We start from the raw sequence: 25600 nt of genomic DNA, 5'->3' as shown, positions 1-25600 counted from the left end.
TTGGAGACCCGGGATCGAGTCCCACATCGGACTCCCTGCATGGAGCCTGCTTCTCCCTCTGCCTCTCTCTCTCATTCTGTGTGTGTGTGTGTCTCATGAATAAATAAATAAAATTTTAAAAAATAAATAAATAAACTCTTCCTCAAATCGCTCTGTTTCCTGCTAGAACCCTGACTGACTGTGGGCCCCAGGGAAAGGCTGACCCCAGGCCCACCTCCAGGATGCGCCATGATTTGTTTAAGCCAATAGGAACATTCCGTTGCACTGATTAAGAGATGGGCAGATGTGTGATCCAATGAAAGTGAATCTCAGATTCATGCCTGGAATTCTAGGCCTGAAGCAGTCTCTCTTATGCCAGGTGTCGTTGACATAGCTAACCCCAAAGAACCCAATGTCACAGGAGCTTAACCCAAGAACGTTGATTTCTTGTTCACATTACAATACGATGACAGAGTCAGCATGAGTCATCACAGAGCAGGCTGCTTTCATCCAGTGTCTCCGCTCTTCCCTCGGGCTCCTTGTTCCTGCTGCAGACATGGGACTGGTAGGAGCATGAGTCAGGCCTGGAAGTTTGGTACAGGACCTCCACTCACTTTCCATTCGCCAGAACTCAGTCATACAGCCTCACCTAACTGCAGGGGGCTGGGAAGTGTAGTCCAGCTGTGTAACAAGGAAGAAAACAAAGTAGCTTGATAAACCACTAGCCAGCCTCTCCCTCACTCTTCCTCAAGGGGTAGCTTGTGTCAAGGCAATTAGGATTGCATTTGGCAGCACGCAGCCAAAACTGAACTATAGTGACTGAACCAAGGCTTCATTTGTTTTTATATAATAAAGAATCTGGGGGTAGGCAACTCAGAGATGCTCAAGGAACCAGGCTTCTCCCCCTCATTTCTCTGCGATCCTTACAGGGGATAGTCTCTCGCTAAAACCAGTTCTGAATATTCTGTTCAAAGTCCAGGCAGGGTGAAGCAGGGAGGGCAGAGTGCAAAGGACCAAAAGATCGTGTCTGGTAAGTTTGGCCCCATTTTAAACGGTTTTTCTGGAAGCTCCATCTAGCAGACTGTCTCTTTCATGGTCACGCCACCTCCAAGGAAGGCTGAGGTATGGTTGCCAGATAAAATACAGGACGTTCGGTTAACCTTGAATTTCAGATAAACAAATAAATTTTGTGTAAGTATGTATGTCCCATGCTGAGCATCCTGTTTTTTGTTTTGTTTTTACTGTATCTGGAAAGTCTAACCTGGGATATGGGTTTTGGGAGTTTGGTTTGGTTTTTTTTTGTTTGTTTGGTTTTTTTTTTTAAATAACCACACTGCCTCTCTTAAAGACTGCAGAGGTTTGGGTGGTAAGTAAAAACAAAAAAATGGATGTTGGGTACGATCCAACACTTGCCAGTAGCACAGAAGTGGAGGTCAGTTGGGTGCGGCTTTCAAGAATGTTTTATCTTGCTCCTGATACAAGAGAACAGACCTGACTTTTTTCTAAATGGTAGACGTGAGTCTTACAGGCCCAGCAGCAGAAAGATAGAAAGAACATGGGTCCAGAGCGGTTGCTGCACTGATGTGCCAACCTGATGGGCTGTGTCAACCCACACATCTTATGACATGCAACAAACTGCCATCTCTGCAAGCCATATCTGTTGCTATGTAGCTCATTCTTTGTTTCTTCCTTTCTCTCTCTCTCTCTCTCTGCCCCGTCTTCTTCCTCCCCCCATTTTTCTTTCCTTTTTTTTCAATGGAACAGACGCCCAAATCGTACATCTCTCCTTGCTCCCCTTGATTAATAGATGTGCAGCCAGGAGCACTGCTGTACCTCTTTGGTGGGATGAGGGAAGCAGCCCAAGAATTAAATCAAGACCCAAATGAGGATACAGCCGGTGGAGTTTCCCCAAATGAAACCAGCCCCACCAGGCTAAGTGACCCTAGAGCCCACTATTCCTCTAGTTACATGAGCCAATAAATGTCCTTCTTGTTTAAGATCATTTGAGTTGGGCTCAAGATTTTCCTTATAAGGAAAACATCTTAACCAATAAAACCAGATTCTTCAGCACAGTACATATACTTCTAATGGATTTGACAACAGTTCTCATTATACCAAGACACAAAAATAAAATTAACATTAGGGGATAACAACATGGCAGGCATTTTTATGTAGGAATAGGTACATTTTTATAAACAAAAGTTCAAAGTGAAATTTGTACAATTAAATATCTTTGTCAAGCATGTTTTTTCCCTATTACTCTAGGTGTTTTGTAAGACCTGTAAATAGATTAAAATTGGGGGCATTAATTATTCCCACTGGTTCTGTAGTTCATGCACTGAAGTGCGGCATTTTTAAGTTTCAATAATTGGACTCCAGAGACTTACAGAGACGAAGAGCATACGTTAAGATGTCATATTCTATTCTCAACATGTGACCGTCATTATCTTCCAACTCAATAATACTTCTAAATGTACAAGCTATGTGTGAGCCAGTGTAAGTCTTTAAAATCCTGGAGTTTGACATTTATAGCTATCCCAACCAGCAGGAGTTCATTTTAGCTGGGTTGCACTTATTGTTTCAAGCGTGCCCTCTAGGTTCTTTGGGAACACTGTAAAATGTTGTGGCAAAAAAAGAAAAAAACAAACAAACAAACAAACAATCCATACCCTCAGTCAGATTCTCTGTGACATGAGCTGTGTGCCATAGAAGAAGAAGGAATAAAGGCCACAAGGGCAAATGAGTGATAGACTGTCTCAAGTCCATGACTGAACAAAGCGATTTGATCATCCTTATCAATGCCATGTAAGGAGGGAAAGCCCTGGAGTCATAAAACCAGTCATAATAGTTACTTTATTGACTTTATTGACTTATTGCTCCCCCCATAAGGAAAGCAAACTAGCTGTGATCTCCACACACACAGGGATGCCAAACTCGGTTATGGCAACTTCAGAAACCTGAGTCCTTTCGTTCAAGCAAAATTTTGTGGTATCCAATGTTCGCTGTGTCAGCTAAGTTGGCCATTACCGACTCTCTTTTTGCTAGAGAAGGATCCTCAAACGAAGAGTTGTTCTGCTGATGGAAACTGACCTGTAGCTGTGGCTTCTTCATTCATTTCCCAGGGGTGGTTGGGGAAATGCCAAATTTCTCACTGATGGCTCAGGTCAGAAACCTTTCAGAAATGACCTGCCGAGCTACCATCAAGCGCAGTTGCTTTTATGTAAGATTAGCCATGCTAGTAAATATGTGTAGAGTTAAAAATCACACAATTCTCTTTCCCTGCCCCGTATATTATGTATTATACGTATATTATGACGCATTATACATATAATACAATGATCTATATATAGTACATACACAGTGTTATCTCTGCACATCTGGAAGATAACACTGTATATGTACTATATATACTACCATATATATTACACGTATAAGATAATAGAGAGAGAATACAACATATATTATTTATTATATATTATTTATGATATGCATATGTAACCACTTATAGCTTTACATATATCCATAGAACAAAAAAAATTTTTTTAACATTTTTATTTATTTATTTATGAGAGACACAGAGAGAGGCAGAGACACAGGCAGGGGGAGAAGTAGGCTCCCTAGTAGGCACATCAATCCCACGACCCCAGGATCACACCCTGAGCCAAAGGCAGATGCTCAACCACTGAGCCACCCAGGCGTCCCTAGAACAAAATTTTTTTAACCTTTAAAAAAAATCATTGACAATTAAATTGCAGAATGAGTATTTCCCAATTAAACAACGGTTGCCCCAACTTTCCTTGCAAAGATTTCCCACTGCCAGCCTGCTCGTGGGCTGCCAGCACTAGAGAGCACGCTACCCAACCTCAGAGCCATCAGAGGAAGGAATTAAAGGCAGACAATGACTGCAAAGGACAGAAGGATTAAACCATCCTCATCATTTCTCAAAAATTTGCGAAAACTTCCCACTTTCTACTTCCATTCCTTTGGCCTCAATTAAGGAGGCTTTGGTAAAAGGGGTAGGACCACGTGGCTCCTGGGCTTGGCTTTGCTTTGCTGGTCGGGTGATCTAGGGACATGCTCAGACTTCCACCTCGCTGTCTGCCCCCTAAGCCAGATGGTTTGGCAAGTGCTTCCCGATGGCCTCGTGGCTACTTACCATCCACTGGCTTCTCATGTTTCTATCCTAGTTTTACTCTTGAAATGGTTGCCGTTTGTCATCATACCGAATAGCTGGCTTGACTACATTTCTCACTCTTTTAGCTGCTGTGTCAATACTTCAAAACATTCAGTCAGTTAACTCAATTCAGTCAAAAATTGTCACAATGTTTAGCATTGTGTTGACACAGCCCATGGCATTGGAGGAAAGACAGCTCATTAAGTTCTTAGTGATTCTTTATGGAGCAGAGCTACACACTGTCACAGGGCTACAAATGTAACCGGACCACCGTGACAAAAGGAAGAAAATGAATTTCTAGTGGAGTGCCAACCGCATGCCAGGCACTCTGTGACAATTTAGCCATGTTAGCCCATTTTATCGCAAAATAATCCAAGCCCCCCTTGCTGACCATCACCTGGAGTTGGATCGACAATGCTGGTTTAAAAACAAAGCAAATGAACAAACAAGCAAACAGTCTCTTACATACAGAGAACAAATTGGTGGCTGCCAGAGGGGAGGTGGGCGGGGGGGATGGGTAAAACAGGTGAAGCGGATTCAGAGGTACAAATTTCCAGTTATAAAATAAATGAATCTCAGAGACGAAAAGTACAGCGTCGCCAGTAATATGGTTACAGCGTTGTATGGTGACAGATGGCCACCACAGCAACCGTCACGAGCACCAAGAACTGCAAAATCACTATGTTGGACACCTGAAACTAACCTGACATTGTGTTGGCAGGTATATTCCAACAGTAAATAACTAAAAAATAACTGAGAAAGAAATAACTAAAATAACTATAATATATTATATATATATAATATAAAATAACTAAAATAAAATAACTAAGAAAGAAAATGATAGTTTATTATGCAGCTCCTATTTACACGCTAATACTCAAAGAATGCAGGAAAAGATAGGCTTCGCAGTCAAGTTCCACGTAACGGTTTAACTGTCTTTAGCTTGTAGGTGTATTTGGTTTTGTTGCACACTGATGTGGCTCCTTCCAGAGAGCCAGGAACCTAGTGCCCAGGCCCAGGCTCAATACATCAGGCACCCAGAGAGAAGGGGCCTTGGAGGGGATTAGACACAGATGGAGAAGTGGGGCTGGCTGAGGGAAGGCAGTGGGGAGGGGACGATGGGGGGACTGGGGAGGCCTTGTGCTCCAACCTAAAGAACTTCATCTGTGCCCTGCGTATTGGAAACAACTCTGTCTGAATGCCTACTGTGCGCCCTTCCGGGGCTGCCCTGGAGACTTTAAGGAAACCATGGAGACACTAACAAGTAGCCAGGAAGTGTTAATGAGCCATTTAGCCGGGGCTCTAAGGACCTTGCAATGAGAATGTCCTGAGGCATGAAGCAAGGGCAGAAGAAAGCCTGGGGCAGCCTGAGCAGCAGAGAGTAAATAAAGAAAACCCTAGAAACAGTTCCGTGGCAGCTATTAACTGTAATATGAATTCCGCTCAGATTCTACATAGATTATTCCATTTTTACTCTAAATAATTTGGTCTATAGAAGAACTACAAGGGCACCTAGGTGGTTCAGTGGGTAAAGCATCTGCCTTCGGTTCAGGTCATGATCTTGGCGTCCTGGGATCGAGTCTCACATCAGGCTCCCTGCTCAGTGGGGAGTCTGCTTCTCCCTCTGCCCCTCACCACCACTCGTGCTCTCTCTCTCTCTCTCATTTTCTTTTTCTTTCTCTCTCAAATAAATAAATAAAATCTTAAAATAATAATAACTACTGAAATTTCTATACATTTTATACCTGCCTGACACTTGTGTTCTGTGCCCAAAGGAAGTGCAAGCCCGGGCTGGCACCAGCCTGGCACATCATCATCATTGGTGAAGTAAAGGCAGACTGTGTCCTTTCGGCCACCAAGGCACCTCTCATGGACTTTCATAAAAATATCAACACTGGAAGGGAATACATTTTCCCCACAATTATAAAGCTCAGCAGTTTCGTGTCTTGAATGACAATACCATAGGCAGGTAATTAGATGCTAATTTCTGCATCCATGTTCTTCAGTTCTCAACAATTAATTGGCAATTTGCTCATGGACTTCCCCTTCACATACATCTCACATTCACACACGAAAGGAGAAGTCAAAGGAAAGTGCTTCCCATTTTATGTGTTCTCAAATTAAAAATCTGCTTCTTGCACACAGTTTTAAAAGGTATGACATAAGGCCTTCTTTGAAGTTCCCAGAGAGTTCTTAGGACACTAGTAAGCCTTTATGCATTTATTTTTAGGAAATGAGAAAGGGAAAGAAAATGAGCTCTGTAGTAAAATCACATACACACACAGGTCGTGGGTGTGGTGGTGGAAGGGGTCTTCACATGCTTCTTTTTCCTATTGCTAACACATTCTATTTACAGAAAGATCAAAAAGTATATACATAAAGAAGAGAAAAAATGATATTCACTTCTAATGTGATCTCTCAGAATTAACCACTGCTGATATTTTTAGGTTTGACCTTTAGCACTAGATTCTTTGAAGAGAACATCCTGTGTTGAAAGAAGAATGAGAAGAAAGAAAGAAAGAAAGAAAGAAAGAAAGAAAGAGAGAAAGAAAGAAGAAAAAGAAAGAAAGAAAGAAAGAAAGAAAGAAAGAAAGAAAGAAAGAGAGAGAGAGAGAGAGAGAAAGAAAGAGAAAAATAACAGAGGGGGGCGGAGAAAGGGATGAACCTGAAGGAATAATCCACTAGCCCCTGGCCATTCCATCTGGTCAGATCTAGTTCCCTCACCCAGCCGTGAGTGGCAGGGAGGTTGGTCCCCACCCCCACCCCCAAACTCCTGGGCCACTTCACCACATCCTATCCTGATACCTCCAAGCCCAGGAAGACACCTGCCACTTGGCCAAACTCCTAATCGCCATAACTTGACGATGAGACCTAACTAAATACTTACAGTGAAGTTTCAGTTTCTCTGCTCCTACCTCACATAAAATTTGGTTAGATCTGCACAGATTAAGAATGTATACAGGGAATTCCCAGGTAGCTCAGCAGTTTAGCACCTGCCTTCGGCCTAGGCCATGATCCTGGAGTCCTGGGATCAAGTCCCACATAGGGCTCCCTGCATGGAGCCTGCTTCTCCCTCTGCCTGTGTCTCTGCCTCTCTCTCTGGGTCTCTCATGAATAAATAAATAAAATCTTAAATAAATAAATAAATAAATAAATAAATAAATAAATAAATAAATAAATAAGTATTGCCCAGTACCACAAATGTCACAAAATCCAGGACAATGAACTAATCTGTTTATGCACAGGCTAATCTTTCACCATAATATTTTTCACAGATGAGCTGCAGGCTCTACTTCTCCTCCACTCGTACCTCCCTGAAATGCCAGCACCATAGGACCGACTCCTCTCACAGCCCAGTCTCTGGCCCTTCACCTTCATCTCACAATTCCAGACAAGCCCCCACAGTGGGCAGGAGGGTATTCCTGGAACCCATTCCCACACTGGACAGCCAGTAACAGCATGTCTATAGAGTGACCCTGAACCACATAACTAGGCCTCGCTAAACCCTGCTAAATGGATCCCCCACCTCAACTTCCATGAGCCAGATCCCGGAAATGGCTGTGGCCACTCCAACCTGAGGCGAAGTATGACAAGACCTCAGCAGGGAAAGACACAACCGTCTTAACCACCTGCATCTGGAACATCTTTCTCTCGCTAGTTATACTAAAACGACTGCCATAGGAACACGGCGCCCCCAGGAAGCAGCCGTGCACGTGGGGTCCCGCTTAAGCCTCACTAGCTTCCCAGTTAATCCACTTCCGGCCCCACGGTGTACTCACAGTTGAGGAGTACTTTGTATGGCACCCAGAGAGGCTGGCATTCCACTCCCCACCCCCCAAAAAGCTCAAAACCAGTGAGGGGACGGTCACCAAATTAGATGAAATACGAAATTTACTTGAGAAGTCCTGGAATGAAGTTCTAGAAAGTTCTCCGAAATTGAGAGGTGACTGGCCAGCCACCGCTAGAGAGAGAAAACAAAACAAACCTGAGCCCCAGGGGAAAGTCACAGGGGACAACCTCCAAATTATAGGCATAGATTTGCCAAGGAGCTGGTCCTCACAAGTAACTCTGTGTGGTGTGCTCTGGCGTGAGTAGAGGCTACTTATTGAAGGGGGGCGAGCAGCTCTCCCAGATACTGCCAGGGGGGCAGCAAGTTCTGAGTGCCAACTGCCTTCCATTAACCTGAAACCCTGAAGCTTAATAGAATCCTGCTATTGGAAAAATGCAGGTTCAGAGCATCACACAAGGGAGGATTCGAATCCAGGCCCTGCTAGTTTCTGGCTGTATGACCCCAAATTAGGTACTTCGCTGCTCAGAACCCCAGTTCTCACTGGTAAAATGAGCTTAATAACAGCTACCCTATGGGATTGAGGAGGGTTCATGATATTTGTGACAATTCTGCCACAAATGAGATTTTCAGCAAATAGTAGCCACCTGGGTGGCTCAGTCAGGTATGCATCTGCCTTTGGCTCAGGTTCTGATCTTGGGGTCCTGGGATTGAGCCCCAAGGCGGGCTCCCTGCTCAGCAGGGACGGGGGCTGCTTCTCCCTCTCTCCTCTCTTTCTCTCTCTCTCTCAAATCTATTTCTCTCTCTCTCCCAAATAAATAAATAAAATCTCTAAAAAGGGGGGGGCACCTGGGTGACTCAGTGGTTGAGCATCTGCCTTTGGCCCACGGCATGATTCCCAGGGTCCTGGGATCGAGTCCTGAATCAGGCATCCCGCAGGGAACCTGCTTCTCCCTCTGCCTATGTCTCTGCCTCTCTCTGTGTGTCCCTCATAACTTAATAAAATTTTTTTAAGATGTTATTTATTTATTCATGATAGACATAGAGAGAGAGAGAGAGAGAGAGGCAGAGACAGGCAGAGGGAGAAGCAGGCTCCGTGCAGGGAGCCCGACACAGGATTCGATCCCGGGTCTCCAGGACCACGCCCTGGGCCAAAGGCAGGTGCTAAACCGCTGAGCCGCCCAGGGATCCCCAAATTAATAAAAATCTTTTAAAAAAGAAAGAAAATAGAAATTAAAATCCCAACTGAAAATTGGGAGGTTAAAAAGTGATAATTTGCATCAGGATTTGGTTAAAAAAAAGAAAACTTTCTATGGATGGACAATGTGGGTGTGTCTCTGGTGGGGGCAGGAATGCAGAGGAGAAAGTATTGATTACAAGTAATAAATAAAATTTATATTTTTTAAAACTTAGGACTGTATAAATTACAAAGTTTGTTGGGACGGATATAAAAACTGGAACTTCGGCTACTAAAATGTGTTTGTTAGGAGTTCAAAACTAGCAGGATCCAGGCGCGTTCAAATATGTAAACTTATCTGTACTCCTAGATTTTGATCATCCCGTCTTTGTCTCTAATAGCCTCATTTCGGCATTTAAAAACAATAACTGCTATAAATGAGCTCCCCTGTCGTCCTGAGAACCAAGCCCCTCGCAGCCACAGCCTGCCAGCTCCGCTCTGGAACTTACCAGGGCTTTCTTCCCAAGCCCAGCCTAGCCTGCAGGGACCGCAGATGTGTGCTTTCTCTTTACTTTTTAAACAAAATTTCGGCAAGTTTTATCAGAGAATTGACTGTTTACATTTCAAAATACCATCAATTTCCCGGACTCTGTCCTCTCTTGCTGATCTTTGTACTGTCTGCCCACCTTGGTGTGTAAAGTCTGACCTTGGAACTCCCAGGGGCAGCTGACAGGTCGCTGGTGCAGATGAACCCCTGGGGAAGGAGGTGCTGCCCAGAGGCCCCCCAGGGAACCAGGGAGCCGGCCTGGGGTGCCCTGAGCTCTGCCCTGCTCACCCCTACAGGTTTTACACCAGTATCTTTTTTTTTCTTTCCTTTCCTTTCCTTTCCTTTCCTTTCCTTTCCTTTCCTTTCCTTTCCTTTCCTTTCCTTTCCTTTCCTTTCCTTTCCCATTTCTTTTCTTTTCTTTCCTTTTCTTTTCTTTTCTTTTCTTTCCTTTTTTTTCCTTTAAGACCAGTATCTTATTTTCAAGTTTACATTTTCAAGTTGAGGAATATCCGACACTGAGAGGGGCTTTTGCAAAGTTTAACAATTCGGTTTAAGTGTCACTTCCACTCTTTTGAAATCTTAGAGAATAATTCATCCTCACTGCAGATTTTGCTTCATTTTGTTTGCTTTATTTTGACTCTTCAAGTCTCATCTTCTCCTACGAAAACTATGGGTTAATTGCTGCCATTGGTTGATAGAACTTTTAAAAAATATATTTTTTGCCACTAATATCTTATTGCTGCGAAAGCTAAAGTTTCTAACCCAGCCAAATCTCTATTTTCTTAAAATATGCATTCCTTCCCTCTCCCCAAAGTATTACGAATCTCACAGATAAGATTTCACCCAATTAAGCTCATAATACTTTTCCCTATAAGACAGGTGAAACCTCACATCCCTAAGGGTTCTTTGCTGTTCTCTGGGTGTGTAGGTTTAAGTGTAACTTTTTTTTCTAATTGGAGGTGTTCTAATCTGTGAACTTAAAAACCTACTTATGGGACGGTTTCTTCATCCCAATGTATCCTTCCTCTCCTAGAGACCTTTGCAGGACCTCCCCCCTACCTCCAGTCACCAAATTCCTTATTTCAGGCCATTGTCTGTCTATTGAAAGAACTCCAGGCTGCCCGGGTGGCTCAGTGGTGTAGCGCTGCCTTCAGCCCAGGGCATGATCCCCACATGGAGCCTGCTTCTCCCTCTACCTGTGTCTCTGCCTCTCTCTCTGTGTGTGTGTCTTTCATGAATAAATAAAATCTTTAAAAAACAAAAACAAAAAACTCCCAAACTTTCAGGAGTTTTAGCATTAGATCATTGCTTACTTATATATTATCCCCTTAAAAAAAAAAAAAAGCCATATGGCATATTTCAAATTTGGAGGTGATGAACAGGGCCCCTGGGTGGCCCGGTTGCTTATTCACCTGCCTTCAGCTCAGGTCAAGATCCCAGGATCGAGTCCCACATCGGGCTCCTGCTTAGCAGGGAATCTGCTTCTCCCTCTCCCTCTGCACCTCCCCCTGCTTGTGCTGTGTGTGTGTGTGTGTGTGTGTGTGTGTGTGTGTGTGTCAAATAAACGAATAAAATCTTACAAATAAATAAATAAAGGCTATGAACATTAATTTTGTATCGAAATGTTGATTCTCCTCATAATTATGCGAGTGGTCTCCAGACCTAAGGAAACCTTTCTCTTGAAGGTGTTTGGCTTTCCACCCTCTCTGGCTATAAACCATCTACCCCGGGTCAGAGAAAAGCTGTAAGATCTTCCAAAGTACATTTTATTTTGTCGAGAAACATTGCACCGTACTCAAGTATCACTAAGGTCATTCGGAAGCACTGGCTTTGGCAGGACACCTTGAGAGAGAGCATGATAAAAACTCACACGATCTTGGGATAGGCACTGATTGTTAAAGTAGACATATATATTTTCTAAAAGTGGTTCTAGAATGTTCAGATTTTGAGAACAGGAGTTAGGAAAGCAGAGAATGATAGCACTCTTATCTTGAAAGAGTCTTCTGTTTTACTCTGCATACTTGAAGTTAGAACTAATAATCCAGGGATGCCTGGGTGGCTCAGTCAATTGAATGTCTGCCTTTGGCTCAGGTCATGATCTTGGGGTCCCTGGATGGAGCCCCACGTCGATCTCCCTTCTCAGCAGGGAGTCAGCTTCTCCCCCTGCTCCTCACTCTGCTCATGCTCTCTCTCTCTCTCTCATTCTTTCTCTTTCAAATAAATAAATAAAATCTTAAAAAAAATTAATAATCCAAAGTTTTAAATGAATGTTCCTTTGAGTTGAAGAAAGACAATCAGACACCATCCTGCTGATTCTTGCACATACCTTCCAAGTGCGTTCCTCTCTACAGACAGATATAGAGCTGGTACAGTTTTTAAAATTAGAGTTGAATGAGGGGATCCCTGGGTGGCTCAGCGGTTTAGCGCCTGCCTTTGGCCCAGAGCACGATCCTGGAGTCACACGATCGAGTCCCACGTCAGGTTCCCTGCATAGAGACTGCTTGTGTCTCTGCCTCTCTCTCTCTCTCTCTCTATGTCTATCATGTGAAACATAATCATCCTAGATATTTTTATATTCAAGATACATAGTAGGGGCACCTAAGTGGCTCAGTGGTTGAGTATATGCCCTTGGCTCAGGTCGTGATCCCGGGGTTCTGGGATCAAGTCCCGCATCGGGCTCCCTGCAGGGAGCCTGCTTCTCCCTCTGCCTGTGTCTCTGCCTCTCTCTCGTCTCTCATTAATAAATAAAAAAAGATACATAGTAATTTCACATGAAACTTTTCCTCTAGCCTCAGGCAGTGATTGGATTGGCTCTTGGAATATTTCTAGCTGTCTGGACTTCCCACAGCCCTTGTGTCTGGTGGGACCCACTAGCTGGTAATGGCCCATGGAAGTGAAGTGTGAGACCCTCTAGAGCTCTCTTTTCGCTCTGTCACAGGCTGCTTCCCAGAGTGGAGAAAGAGACAGCATGAAGCAGAGCCCCCCACCAATGCAGGGAGACAACCTAAGCCCCACTTCAATTCAAGGAGAAAAAAACTGTTATTGCCTTTCTTTCTAAGATTTGGGACTGCTTGTTACCACAGTACAGTCTAATCTATCCTGACTTAGACTGCACCATATAATAAAGTTTTATCAATTTAGAATAATGTAAAATAATAATAATAATAATAATAATAATAATAATAATAAAACCAAAATGAGTTAGGTCATTCTCCGAATTACAGAACTTCTAAGAAAAAGATAGTACTTTTGACAACTGTCTGCTGTGGAGTTAAACACACTTGATTTCACCATTTGGTAGAACTCTTTCGGCTCTCATAATGCCACTGAAGAGTAAGAGGTATTACCTTACATAATTTTATTCCCAGTTGTTTCATTCCTATTCTTTGTCCCTCGGGTAAGTGGGAGGGGATCTCTCCAAATGGATAAGGTATAGACAGGAGCAGATGGACCTGGCTTTCAGGCACATCTCTGTAACACACCAGCTGGTAACCTTAAGCATGTCAGGTACCTTCATGTGTAAGATGGGGATAACACAAGCCAGCACAGAGCCCAGTGGGTGGTAAACCTAACCAGTTCATGGTGAACCTTGTATGGTAGCCTGACATTATCAGAAATTGTTCAGAGCAGGAACCTTCCCCTTCTCATCGAACCCACTTTACACAGCACAGTGTTCTGCCCAGGATGGCTTCTCTGCAAATGCAGTTGGCAGACAATGTTTTTCAAAATGAATCAACTCTTCTTTCTCCAGTTCATGGCTCATCAGCTAATTCCATCTCTTGGGTTAGAGATCCCTGCTGTGGCATTTTTCGATGCAAACATTCAATTTCATTTTTAAATTGGAATTTTGATAGCCCATAAAAATAATTCAGATATACCTATGAGAGTCTCACCCTAGTTTTCCCCACAGGAGGCAGTGTGAGGACATATAAAGAACACAGGTCTGGGAATGAGTCTGGCCACTCCCAAACCTGCTCTGCCTTTTACTGTGACCTATGGCAAGTACAAAATTCTCTAATTCTTGATCTCCTTATCTCAACAAGGAGTAATAATACCCATCCTAGAACACAGTCATAAAGATGAACTGAGCATTCATATTAAAGCATACTACCAGGGATACAGTAACTGCTCGCTTAAAAAAAAAAAAAGAAAAGAAAAATATTGGTTTCTTTCCATGATGTGCTTCTGAGTTTTTGACATGGTTTATTAAAACTTAAATTATGGTGAAGAGAGTGATGATTTCAAGGCTGAATGTGTCAATGATCTCACTTTCTTAGATCCCCTTCTATTCCCTTTTGTACTGAGAGAAGCCACTTCAACTCCCATTAGAATTTTAAATTTAAGATTGTCTGCAAACTGGAAACCAACAGTCGCTAGTGTTAAGAAACTAAGGCAACCTCCGTGCAAACTGATTTCTTCTTAATCACACAAACTGAAAGTATTAAAATTCGGCTTTATTTTATCTCTTCTGTCCAAATGAAGGAGGATCCATTGAACAAAAGGAAATCATCTGATCCACAATAACACATTGCTAAAGGTATAAAGACACAGGTGCATTTATTCGTTCACTCGTTTTTTAGCTCTGCAGCTGCCACATCTTGGTGGATGGCAGTGATGAGCAAGAAAGACATAAGAGCTGCCTTCATAGAACTCACATTCTAGTGGAGAAGACCGGCACTATTCAGATATGAATAATAAAATATGTTACTTATTATAGAAGTATTTGCTGTAAAGTACAATAAAAGAGGATAAGAGGGGAGATGGGTGGGAGGATGTGGGAAACAGGCGATGAGGTTAAGGAGCACACTTGTCACAATGAGCACTGGCTGATGTATGAAAGTGTTGAATCGCTATATTGTAGATCTGAAACTAATATAAGACTATATGTTATGCTAACTGGAATTTAAAAATAAAAATAACAATAAAAGAGGTTAAGGAGATAGTGTGTGTGGTTGGAGTAGCGATGTTAGAGTCAGGACAGAACGTAGGTGCAGTGAGTTCCATGATGCAAAGGAGCAAGCTAGTGAGGGTCTGGAGAAAGCTTTCTCTGAAGAGAGAGTAAAAGCCTTGAGGCAAAATGAATTTGCCAAGTTCAAGGAATGGAAAGCCAGACAGTGTGACCAGCAAGAGCAGACAAGAAGAATGGTAGGAAATGTGGTTCAGAGAGCAAAGTAGCAACCACACCATGTGGGTCCCTAACCTGCACTATCACACTTGGATTTGACGTTGTGTTCTAGGAAGTCTTTAAAGGGTTCTGATTGATCAGGAGGTTGATTGGATCCTGACTCACAGTTTTAAACAATCACTGAAGTCTCTATACAAAGGGGAGATGACTACAGCTCAGATGGAATGATGGAGTAGAGGAAGGGAAAAGTGGCCACATTTTGGGGTTTATTTTGACAACAGAGCCAACAGTACTCACTGAACAATAGAAATGGGATATGAAGAAGAACAGGAATGAAGAGCATCTAGAGCTTAGGCCTGAGCAACTTTGTGAACTCGGGTGCCATTTGCTGAGAAAGATAAAACCAGGGGACCAGCAGGTTTAGGTGAGAAAGTCAATAATTCTATCTTATGCAAATTAAGTTTGAGATGCTTATTCATCATCCCAAAGATGTTGAGCAGGCAGTGGGATATTTAAATCTGGATTTCAAGGAAGGAGTCTGGATTGGAGAAAAATTTGAGATTCACCAGAATTTAGGAGTCGCTCCAGCACTGAGTCTAAAAAAGTCCTTCCAGAGAGAAGGTGTAGACCAAGACAAGAGGGGTCTGAGGAGTAAGGATCAACCATAAGAAGAGGAAGAGCTATTAAGGACAAATGGGCCCCTTGGTGTAGTAGGAGAGACCCCAGAAAGCACAGGGTCTCTGGAGCCTCCCTCCTCCCCCAGAAAAAAAGTGCTTGAAGACTTTGGTGTGCCAAGGAGAGCAGAAAATCTGGTACAGAAGCTGAAATTTGATATGAGATAAAAGTGGGGTTGATGTCCTGTAGAGGAGCTAAAAGAATATGCAAGAAGTGGTTTCCCTAATGGGAAATCTAAGCTTGGCAGCCAGGAACGTGGGAACATTGTGGGGGCTGGGGATGATGGACAATTTAAAAGCGGTGGCTTCGGGGAGCTGGTAACGATTCAGAGCTCCCAGACTTGGAAGAAACAAGCAAAGTGCAGACTTGAAAAGTCACCTACTTCCAGCAACTCCACTTCTTGGTATATATGCAGAAGAACTGAAAGCAAAGTCTCAAAAAAATATTTGTGTACCCATGTTCATAGCAGCATTATCCACAGTAGCTAAAAGAAGGACGCCACCCAAGCTTTGATGGTTGAATGGATAGACAAACTGTGGCACATACATACAATGGGATAATGCCCAGCCTTAAAAAGGGAGGACATTCTAGCACATGCTACGACATGGATGAAAATTAAGGACATTATGCTAAGTGTGATGAGCCAGTCCCAAAAAGACCAATACATATTGCATGATTCTAGTCACTCGAGGTACCCATTGTAGTCAAATTCAGAGACAGAAAGGACAATGATGGGTACCAGGGTCCAGCGGAGGGGAAGTGGGGAGTTAATGTTTACTTATTTTTTGGGGGGGAGGGGGGAGTTAATGTTTAAAAGACACTGAGTTGCAGTTTTGCAAGATGAAAGAGTTCTAGAATCGCATGGTTGTACAACAGTATGACATGTACTTAATGCCACTGAACTGTACACTGCAAAACGGTCAGGAGGGTAAATTTTATGTTCATTTGCCACAATTTTAAAAACATGGAAGAAAGTAGTGTCGCCTACTCATCTATCTCCTAGATACTATACTACAATTATGGATGTCACCATTGGAGTAAACTGGATGAAAGCACGCAAAACTCCATATACGATATTTGCAACCTCATTTGAATCTATAATTATTTCAAAATTTAAAAAGTCACCTACTAAGGATGTCAATAAACACTCTTCCACCCAGATATCTCTGTGGCCCAGCTCACAGGAACCGCCCCTCTGAACTGCTGGGCTTCAGTGCTCTTTCCAGCAAGGAGAGCACCATTTCTTTCTATCATTCGTGCATGTCTAAACTTGCTCCAAACTCCTGACACACTACTCAGAATTTTAAGACCTTTGACCTTTACTGCTTTTAATTGAAGAAGGACCCTTCCATCCTAACATCCATCCAGCATAAGCATATATTTGCAAAGAAGCTAAACAATTGGGAAAATATTCATTTTAGAGTTGGAAATACAAGGGAAGATCTAGTGATGAGGGTGAATGGATTTGACTTTCCAATGCCACAGTGGTTCGGATTCAGAGAAATCGAGCCATTCTCATTAATGGGGTTCAGGACACACTATTCCAATATATGGCACCCTAGTATATTGAACATTTTAAGCTAAAGGAATTTGAGAAATGGCAGATGCAGGAAGAACTCTCTGCCCTGAAGTGGGTCCTAAGACCCTCACAGAAGGTGTCCTCCCTCTGCCAGAGGAAGGGAGCATCTTATCTCCAACATGGAGGGATGCCCACAATAATCCGAACATATAGGCCTTGCTAAGTTTCTCCAGTTTATGACACTTAGCTCTTCTCTGTCCTATCATGTTTTTCCACAACTTTCTACTCTTCATCAAACCTAGGATGAAAACACACAGGCTTAACTGTTCTTTGGGCCTTCATTTCCTTACAAAGGCTCCCATGTCGCATGAAAGTTACATTAAGGGGATTTATATGCTTTTCTCTTGCTCATCTGTCTTTTATTAGAGAGACCCAGCTGAGCATCTAGAAGGGGAGAAGGAAAAAGATCCCCCCATGCAATGAAGTAGTGACACGCTCCTAAGCGACTTCTCTGTCCTCCAGCCCACCTCCTTCTCCAGCTCCAACACGACCTTAGTGACCATGGAGCACAAGTCTACCTGGCTTCCTTAAAGGAGACCAAATAGCTTTCGTGGCTCCAGAGAAGACAGCTGCCCCCACGGGAGCCTCAGTGATCTGTCATTCACAATATCCTCCCTCAGTTTCAGAACACTTGAAAGCCATTGATTTGTCTGAAGGGAAGTGACATGGAGCAGCTGGCTTCCTCCGGAACAGGCCAAAACAGGCTGAGCCATGAGATAGAACCTGCACCCGAGGCCTCCCGATTAGAGAGAAAGGAGCGGGCCAACCGAGATCAAAGAAAGGCCAGGGAGAGGTCACAAAAATACATCCAGAGGTCAGAAGAACCGGAAGCACGCATGTTCTTAGAACTCAACAATTGTTCTCCAAAAGGTGAATGTGATGTAGCAGAAGCAATTCCAGGCGAGAGAGGAACCAGCGTCTATGAACTGAGAGCAACGAATAAAAACATTTTGGGTCAATGAAGTTCTTATGGACTGCTCGCTGTTAAAAAAAAATATTTACCTTGTTCTCACCTATAATTAGGGATCAAGGCTGTGTCAAGGCAGAAAAAAGTGTTTTACTACATCATGTATTGATTTATGACATACCCATCTCATCTGAGATGTGGAAATCATTTATGCTTCCTGAAATATAGGTCATCAGTCAAATCTCCCAGAACATATTACAAAATGGAAAAGAAATGACTTGTTTTTTTAATGATATATTGCCCAGGCTTGTAGCCCCCTGTGGTAGAGAAGGGTTCAAGGCCACCGGCTTTGACATTCATAGTCCCCCACGGTTTTTATTTATATGAGAAAATAGAAGTTGTTCCTCTCTGAATCGATTTTCTCTCCACCTGTACAAGATTAGCATTCAGTAATTCTTTCTACAGGTGTTTTGTATCAAATTAATTCACAGTCTCAGTCACCAGAGGGGAAGTTAACATGCTTCGCACTTTGGGGCAATGGCTGGAAATATAACCGAAAAAAGACTACGCCACATGTTTAACGACTGAATTTTACAGTATTGTTGCTTCCTGGTGTTCTGCTGTTCTGGTGCTGTGAGTTCCCTACTTTCATCGAAAAAATTAAAAATTAAAAAAAAAAAATCTCTGATGTCGACTCCCCCATGGCCTATCAAATTAAATAAAACTTAAATCTGATCTATTTGGGGCCCCAAAATGAACCCAAAACTCTCTCTGGTCTCATAAGCACCACACCTTCTATGACACCCCACTAACAACGAAAACAATAGCTAACATTTTTAAAGCACTTACTATAAAGTTGGAAGAGCTCCAAGAGTTCACACATTTTAAGTCATTTAATCGCCTCAACTATCCCAATGAGGTACCACTGTTATCCCTTCCCTTTATAGAGGACTGACGCCCAGGGAGGTTAATGACTTGCTCAAGGTCACACAGTAGAAGGTAGGGAGCCAGGCATTTACACCCAGGCAGTCTGGGAGCCTCCTAGCCCAGGAGCCTAAACACGCCACCGTTTATATCTTTGAACTCCCCCCTTCTGTGGGTCCTTCTTTACTTGGCTTTTTGAATGCCCTCCTCAAAAAAACACCATTCTAGAAATTCTGTCAAAGCCTGTTTCAAATACCACATCTTCCATGAAGGCTTCTTGGCTACTCACATCCAGTTAATGTCTCATCTACCTTGGAGCTCACGCAGCCTTTTCTTCATACCTTCCTATCTCCCTGATGACCCTAATTATATCCCACCTTGACTCATGGTTGTGTTTTTTGTCTTAGGCCGTCCAGTCATCCGTAAACGGTGAGCGTAGAGACTAAGGTGTCTTCAGCCCCGTGTCCCAGGTAGGAGCCAGCAGAGTCCCTGAGCGCTGGGGGCTCTGGATAAACATGTTCACTTGATGAACATTCTTCTTTGTTTCGACCTGAATTTTCCCAAGATGCAACACAAAACCAGAGTCTCAACTTTCACGTGGCCTGGCCTTGCATTATGTCAACATCAACAGCAGTTGGGAAAAAGCCATATACGTATTCCCACATTTTTTTTCTAAAGTCCTCTCAGGGCAGAGGGCAAGTGTACAGATTGGCATTTGCCACGTAGCCCAGGCAAACGTCTTAAATAGTCGTGTTCTTTCCCTAAGAGCTTAAAGACATAATCCAGCTTTGCCACCTCGTGAAAGCGACAATGGAGTGTTTTCTCTCAATACAGGCTCAACCAGAGAAGGTTGGAAGGCAGAGAAGATGAGGAGAAGCCGGGCCTGTGGCTACCCAATCCACAGAGAGCTGTCTCACTCAGTGGCAGGTGGCTGATTAGCTAGCGTGTGAGGTGTCTCGTTTGGTTTGGCAGGTTCAAGTTACCAAGAAAAAGGAGGCTCTGGTTACCTTGACAACACAGGAAACCCAGGGCTACACATGTTTGACTCTAAATTCCTTTTCAGAGCCCTCATAGATTTAGTGCCATTTTAGCAGAACTACAGGCCTGAGCCTCTTGTTTCTGTGATATATTAAAACTACACCAGAAATGGTCTTTCAGGTAAATATATCTTTTGTTTCATGGGTAAAGTTACACAGTTTTAATAATTCTGATACACCAAACCACCTTTCCTGAGTTGCCTGGGTTGGTCACCGCTAGTGCCCACAATTCCTGAATAATAGTCCCTATTTTGTTCCAGTTTGCCCTGGTGAGACAGCAAGGAGCAATTTACTTTTTTTTTTTTTTAAACAAGCACATTACAATTAGCTTTGACCTAATGTTCAGATGCGGAATATCTTATTTTTCGTAAGAAATAAAAATTCCCCAAGATAGCCAATGGAAGAGATCAAATTATTTCCTCAGGGATCTGGTTAGTTGTTGTACATACCAAGGGAAACGGAACCCCTGAACCCCATCACCCCATGCCGGCAGCCCCAGTCCAAACACCTCCCATGTCTGCCCCAGTCCTTTCCAGCCCTTTACAGGTCTTTGAGGGGGACTTATTTGCAAGAGCTCCAAACCTAGAATCTCTGGAGTGCCACTCCCTTAAAAACTCAAAGGGGGTGATGGGTTCACTCTTTGCGAACCCGGCCCTCCACCCCCAACTGCCAGAACCACTCTCCCATGACCTCCTAGAGGAACAGTGATCTTGGCCAGCCTAGTCAAAACTCAGGACAGACTTTCTCAGTTAGAAAATGATGTAAGTGATAGTTAATACCTGTGTTCCTGTTGGTACGACGAAATATGAGCTAAATAGAATTTTATAGACTGGCCTAACCACCCATCCATGCCTGATAGTCTTTCTATCAAAAATACTTCTTTTTTATTTTTTTTTTCACTCTTTTTTTTTTTTTTTAATTCATTCAGAGAGAGAGGCAAAGACAAAGGCAGAGGGAGAAGCAAGCTCCATGCAAGGAGCCCGACGTGGGACTCGATCCCAGGTCTCCAGGATCACACCCCAGGCTGCAGGCAGCGCTAAACTGCTGTGCCACTGGGGCTGCCCCAGAAATATTTCTTAATGCAGGGCACCTGGGTGGCTCAGTGGTTGAGCATCTGCCTTTGGCTCAGGTCATGACTCCAGGGTCCTGGGATCAAGTCCTGCATCAGGCTCCCTTTGGGGAGCCTACTTCTCCCTCTGCCTATGTCTCTGCCTCTCTTGTGTCTGTCATGAATAAGTAAATTAAAAATCGTTAAAAAAGAAAAGAGAAGAAATATTTCTAAATTCAAGTCAGCTAAGCCACAAATTCTTGAAACCAAATATTAAGTTGGGTTCTGTTCATAGCATTCTGTTGGGTTCATGTTCATAGTCTTTCAAGAGATTTTATGCGTTGGATATCCCTTTATTAGTTTAGAATGATATACATACTCATTGCATATAAATTTAGCCTGATAAATATTAATCACTTGTTTTGCTAAAAAAAGAAAGTCATTATGTTTAATATATTAGATATAAAAGTAATATTTAACATCTTTATGAGTCATTATTGGACTTTTGGTGTATTTTTAGAATTTATAATCAATGGAGTTACAAGCTCAGAATTTAAAATACCATCTCTTAGTTTTGGCTAGTTTATGATTAGTAAGAGAAATCTAAAAGTTAGAAGGAAATATATATAAGTTATATTTCCTGGTCTTAGTGTTTTCTATGATGCCTCCCGCCCCCCACCAAAATAAAACGGGAGGGCACTCATTTTTTCAGAAACTGAACAGGGCAAGAAAAACAGTATCAGAACATCTCCCAAACTGTCTAAAACTTTTGGCATGTAGAACATTTTCTATTGGGCCCCATTTTCTGGGTTTCCACTCTCATATTTTCTGCTTCTTCTGTTGCTTTATTTTTATCAACTGCACAGATTTGTGAAAAAAGGATTTCTTCCCAGTTTGAAACATGTTTCTCTACCCTTTCACGTGTTTATTCCCGGGCATACGTTCAAGCTTATGTCCCAGTTTTATGTTAGTATCTCTCAAACATGGAATGGGCTCCTCCTTCATGGAGTCAAAAGCCAGAAAACCCTGATGCCAGCAAAAAAGGAAGCACAAGAGGCCCAACTGGACTGAGCTGGGCCATGAAGCCACCATCAGCTCCCAAGCTGGGTTCCAGCGGCACGACTGAGATTGCTGTGCTTCCTGTGGCATCTGGAAACATCTCTCCTACATCAAGCCCCGTGAATGATGGATGTTTTGCAAAGCAGTCAACATAGCACTAACACGATCCTGCCTGACACTTCTGCCTTTATGCTAGAAAAATGTTCTTAGTGTATACTTTCTCCCAAATGTTCTGTGGTTGATGCTTAATTGTCATGGTCATAAGAAGTCATTTGCTAGAGGCTGGAAAGAAAGCAGGGCATGTGGGATTTCTCTCTGCATCTGGAGAGCAAGACCCTGGGTGAGGAGATTCCTGTGCCTATGGGAAAATCAGGCCACAGGGGCATGTGAGTCCAATATGGCCAGTGAAGTGGTGAAAACTCTAGCCAGCATTAAAGAATTCAGAGAGACTAGTCCTCTGTGAAAATCAGACCAGGACCTGGATCTCACATCTGGTCAGTACATCTTGATTCTTGAGCTGACCCATATTTCATTTAAGAAATACTCTGTTGTCCGGGTGGAGGGGGCAGGGGTCTACAACCTCCCTGGGGAAATAGAGACAAGGAGGCATTTTACTAATAATGATTCTATAGGTACTTTGTATTTACAAAGTATTTAGAACATTTCAACAAATCAAATGGCTAAAAGAATCGACTGTTGTCTTTCAAGCCAGGACTGAAGAAAGAGTTAGTTTGTCCATATAGCTCCATCCAAGGGAGCTGTAAACCAAGTCACAGACAAGTGACATATATCATGTTAATAAGGCCTAACAGGAGGAAGAACAGGAAGGAAAAAGCAACAGTGGGGGCACCTGGGTGACTCAGTGGTTGAGCGTCTGCCTTTGGCTCAGGTCGTTAACCCCGGGGTCCTGGGATCAAGTCCCACATTGGGCTCCCCAATCAAGTCCCAGAAGCAGGAGCCTACTTCTCCCTCCACCTGTGTCTCTGACTCTCTGTCTCTCATGAATAAATAAATAAAATCTTAAAAAAAAAAAAAAGCAACAGTGAACTCTGAGTATATCGCTGCTTTGAGAAATCCAACAGGATCCTTTCTGTGGCAGAGTCTAAGGTTTACACGACAGCATTTCCAATCATCTGAGGCTCTCGGAATCCTTTGACCACTGCTTTCTTGTCCACACACACCTAAAGGAATGAATGATCCAGGGACCTAATAAGAAGACTGATTGCCACCCTTAGTGAGCCTCCAGTTAGAATCAGTTACAGTAACTAATAGTGGGGATTAAAGTCACTGTAGACATCCATTCAACATGTCCAGACCTATAACAAAAAAGAAATAACCAGTCTGTCAACCAGCAGGGTCAAGCATAACCTAGCCTCTTTGTAGACAGACTCTCTTGGGAGATTTATCATTACATTAACTTCATGACTAACAACAGATATGGGATCTTTACAACATGCCAGGAACCATGCCAAGCACTTTACGTGCATTATGTCCTTAAATATTCGCAGCCACTGTATGAGGTAAGGGCCACCGCTCTAGTGTCATGCCGTAGAACATGTTCCAATGGCAACCTGGGCTCCTTTCTCCATCTTGCTCCCCATCTAGCATCAACGAGCACTATTTTAGCAGCAATGAGCACTATTTTAGCAGCAACAAACATTATTCTATGCTTACCCCCCACTTAGCAGAAAGGTGATACAGCAGAAATGTGAAAGAAAAAGTTTATTCTCAGTTTCCAAGTATACTTTTGGAACTCAAAGAAACTAATTGGAGGGAAAAGCTGTATTTCTTTTTTTGACCTGAAAGAATTGCAACAAAAATCAGTAATCCTCTGTGCACTCCTTCTCACTCTTCCCTAGCCTAAATCGTGAGTCACCACTTGCAACTCCTTAAGCTTATTCTTACGTTTGTTTTCTTATGATCAAACTATGTGTTTATACTGCTATATAATGACTTCTCACTAGTCGGTACTTTCCTATTGACTTCCTGTTATGGTAGATGAACAAGTAGCTCTCCACGCCACCACCTCCACTTTCCCAACCCCCAACCTCCCAGAATAATTATAGGTTTTAGCTAAATCAGCATATCTTTATTGATACTCTTTTGATTTTAGGAATACTGTTTCACAGCATGGCCAAGTAGTGTACTATGATTAAATTTCCTTTCTCAAATAATTTTTAGTCTTTATTAACTAAAAGTATGAGCTTCTTTTTGATCTAGTAGAATGCAGTCTCAGGAGAGCAATAAAAAAAAAGTTATTTTTGGTGGGCCTGAGTCTGTGGTCTGAAAGAGTATATTCCCTCTCCCTATTTCAGAGATTTAAACAAAAATTGAGGCTTAGGGAAAATACTTTGCCTGCATTCACACAGCTGTTCAGCAGTAGATCTAGGATTAAAATTTAAGGCTGCTGTCTTTAGAGCCTATCTTCTTAAACACTGTTTTTCCATGGAGATAATGCCAACATCCAAGTTACAATTTTCTAAGAGGCCAATTTTGTCGGGAGAAACCAGATACCTCTAACCTAGGTATTGTCACACATCAATATGCATAAGAATCACCTGGAGATCTTGCTAAACCTTCCCTGGGCCCTACTCCCAAATGAGCCAATCTAGCAGATTGGGAAGAGGCCAGATAATTTACATTTCCTATCAGCTCACAGGTTAGGTGACACTGATGCAGGTTCTTTGAGAACCCCTTGCCTAATCAAACAGGAAGCCTTAGGAACTCCTAAGGAGGGTCAGGACCATGCGCACCCCGATGGCAGAAGAGCCCAGGCCACGTTGCTCTGCCCCACCTCTGACAGTGCACCTTTCTCCACAGGTCCTGACTCAGCCATGCAGTCACTCTGAAAGGAGGAAGAAGTGTTTTCTCCATCCTGTTCAGAAGTTTAGTTTTTGCTTGAGAAGAGATTCCGAGGATCAGAAAAACCTGTTACCCAAAACTGAACAGCTCCATGAATACTCCAAAAAAGACTACAATTTTCCCCAGAAAAACTCTCGGTACAAACCACGTGTTGCTCAATAAGCCTCCAGAAGTCAGAAGATATCAAACAAAGGACCTGGTCTCTGGCTGGTGACCCTTAACTTACAACAAGCCATTTATAGCCACTGTTTATGATCAAAGCCCTCAGTTTACAAGGAGCAGATGCGATAAGAGAGGTGCCTGAGTTTCACCCTAGTGGTGAAAGGAGGCACCTCACCCGACCTCATCCAAGAAGGAAATCCTCTCCGATGAGAAAAAAGCCAGCATTAATAAAGGTCTGCATCCTGAAAGAAATCATTTGCGAAGAAAGAGATCACACCAACCCCAAGAAAGAAAAAAGCTTAAGCACAAGTGGACGCAGCTTATTTTGGCCCATGTTTCTGAGAAACATCTGAGAATTTAGCAATTTAGACAAGATACATGCTGAACTATGGTATGTTTTATTCTATTCTGAACATGCTACTGAATAGTTAATATGAGGTTAATGGTATTTATCAAATTAACTATTGACCACAAGCAGTCTGTCCTTGTAAGGAAGTAGTGGTTGATTCTTGTATTTTCTCATATCTACTAATCCTGAAATAAACTCTAAGCTGGGGA

General features: G+C 42.8%; 2 long non-coding RNA genes across 2 annotated transcripts in view; one reads left to right on the top strand and one right to left on the bottom strand.

Moving 5' to 3' along the window:
- The window catches only part of LOC144313693 (uncharacterized), a 24679-nt gene extending 4785 nt beyond the window's left edge, over nucleotides 1-19894 (bottom strand). The window contains exon 1 of the long non-coding RNA XR_013379313.1: nucleotides 19252-19894. This is a non-coding gene — a long non-coding RNA (uncharacterized LOC144313693). The remainder of the gene's footprint in view (nucleotides 1-19251) is intronic.
- On the top strand, nucleotides 19644-25600 carry LOC144313694 (uncharacterized). Its single transcript, XR_013379314.1, has 2 exons — nucleotides 19644-20032; nucleotides 24839-25600. It is a non-coding gene; the product is annotated as an uncharacterized LOC144313694 (long non-coding RNA).

Source organism: Canis aureus, chromosome 5 (genome assembly GCF_053574225.1).
Source record: "Canis aureus isolate CA01 chromosome 5, VMU_Caureus_v.1.0, whole genome shotgun sequence".
NCBI classification, from domain to species: Eukaryota; Metazoa; Chordata; class Mammalia; order Carnivora; family Canidae; genus Canis; species Canis aureus.
This window is presented reverse-complemented; position numbering and strand designations above follow the sequence as displayed.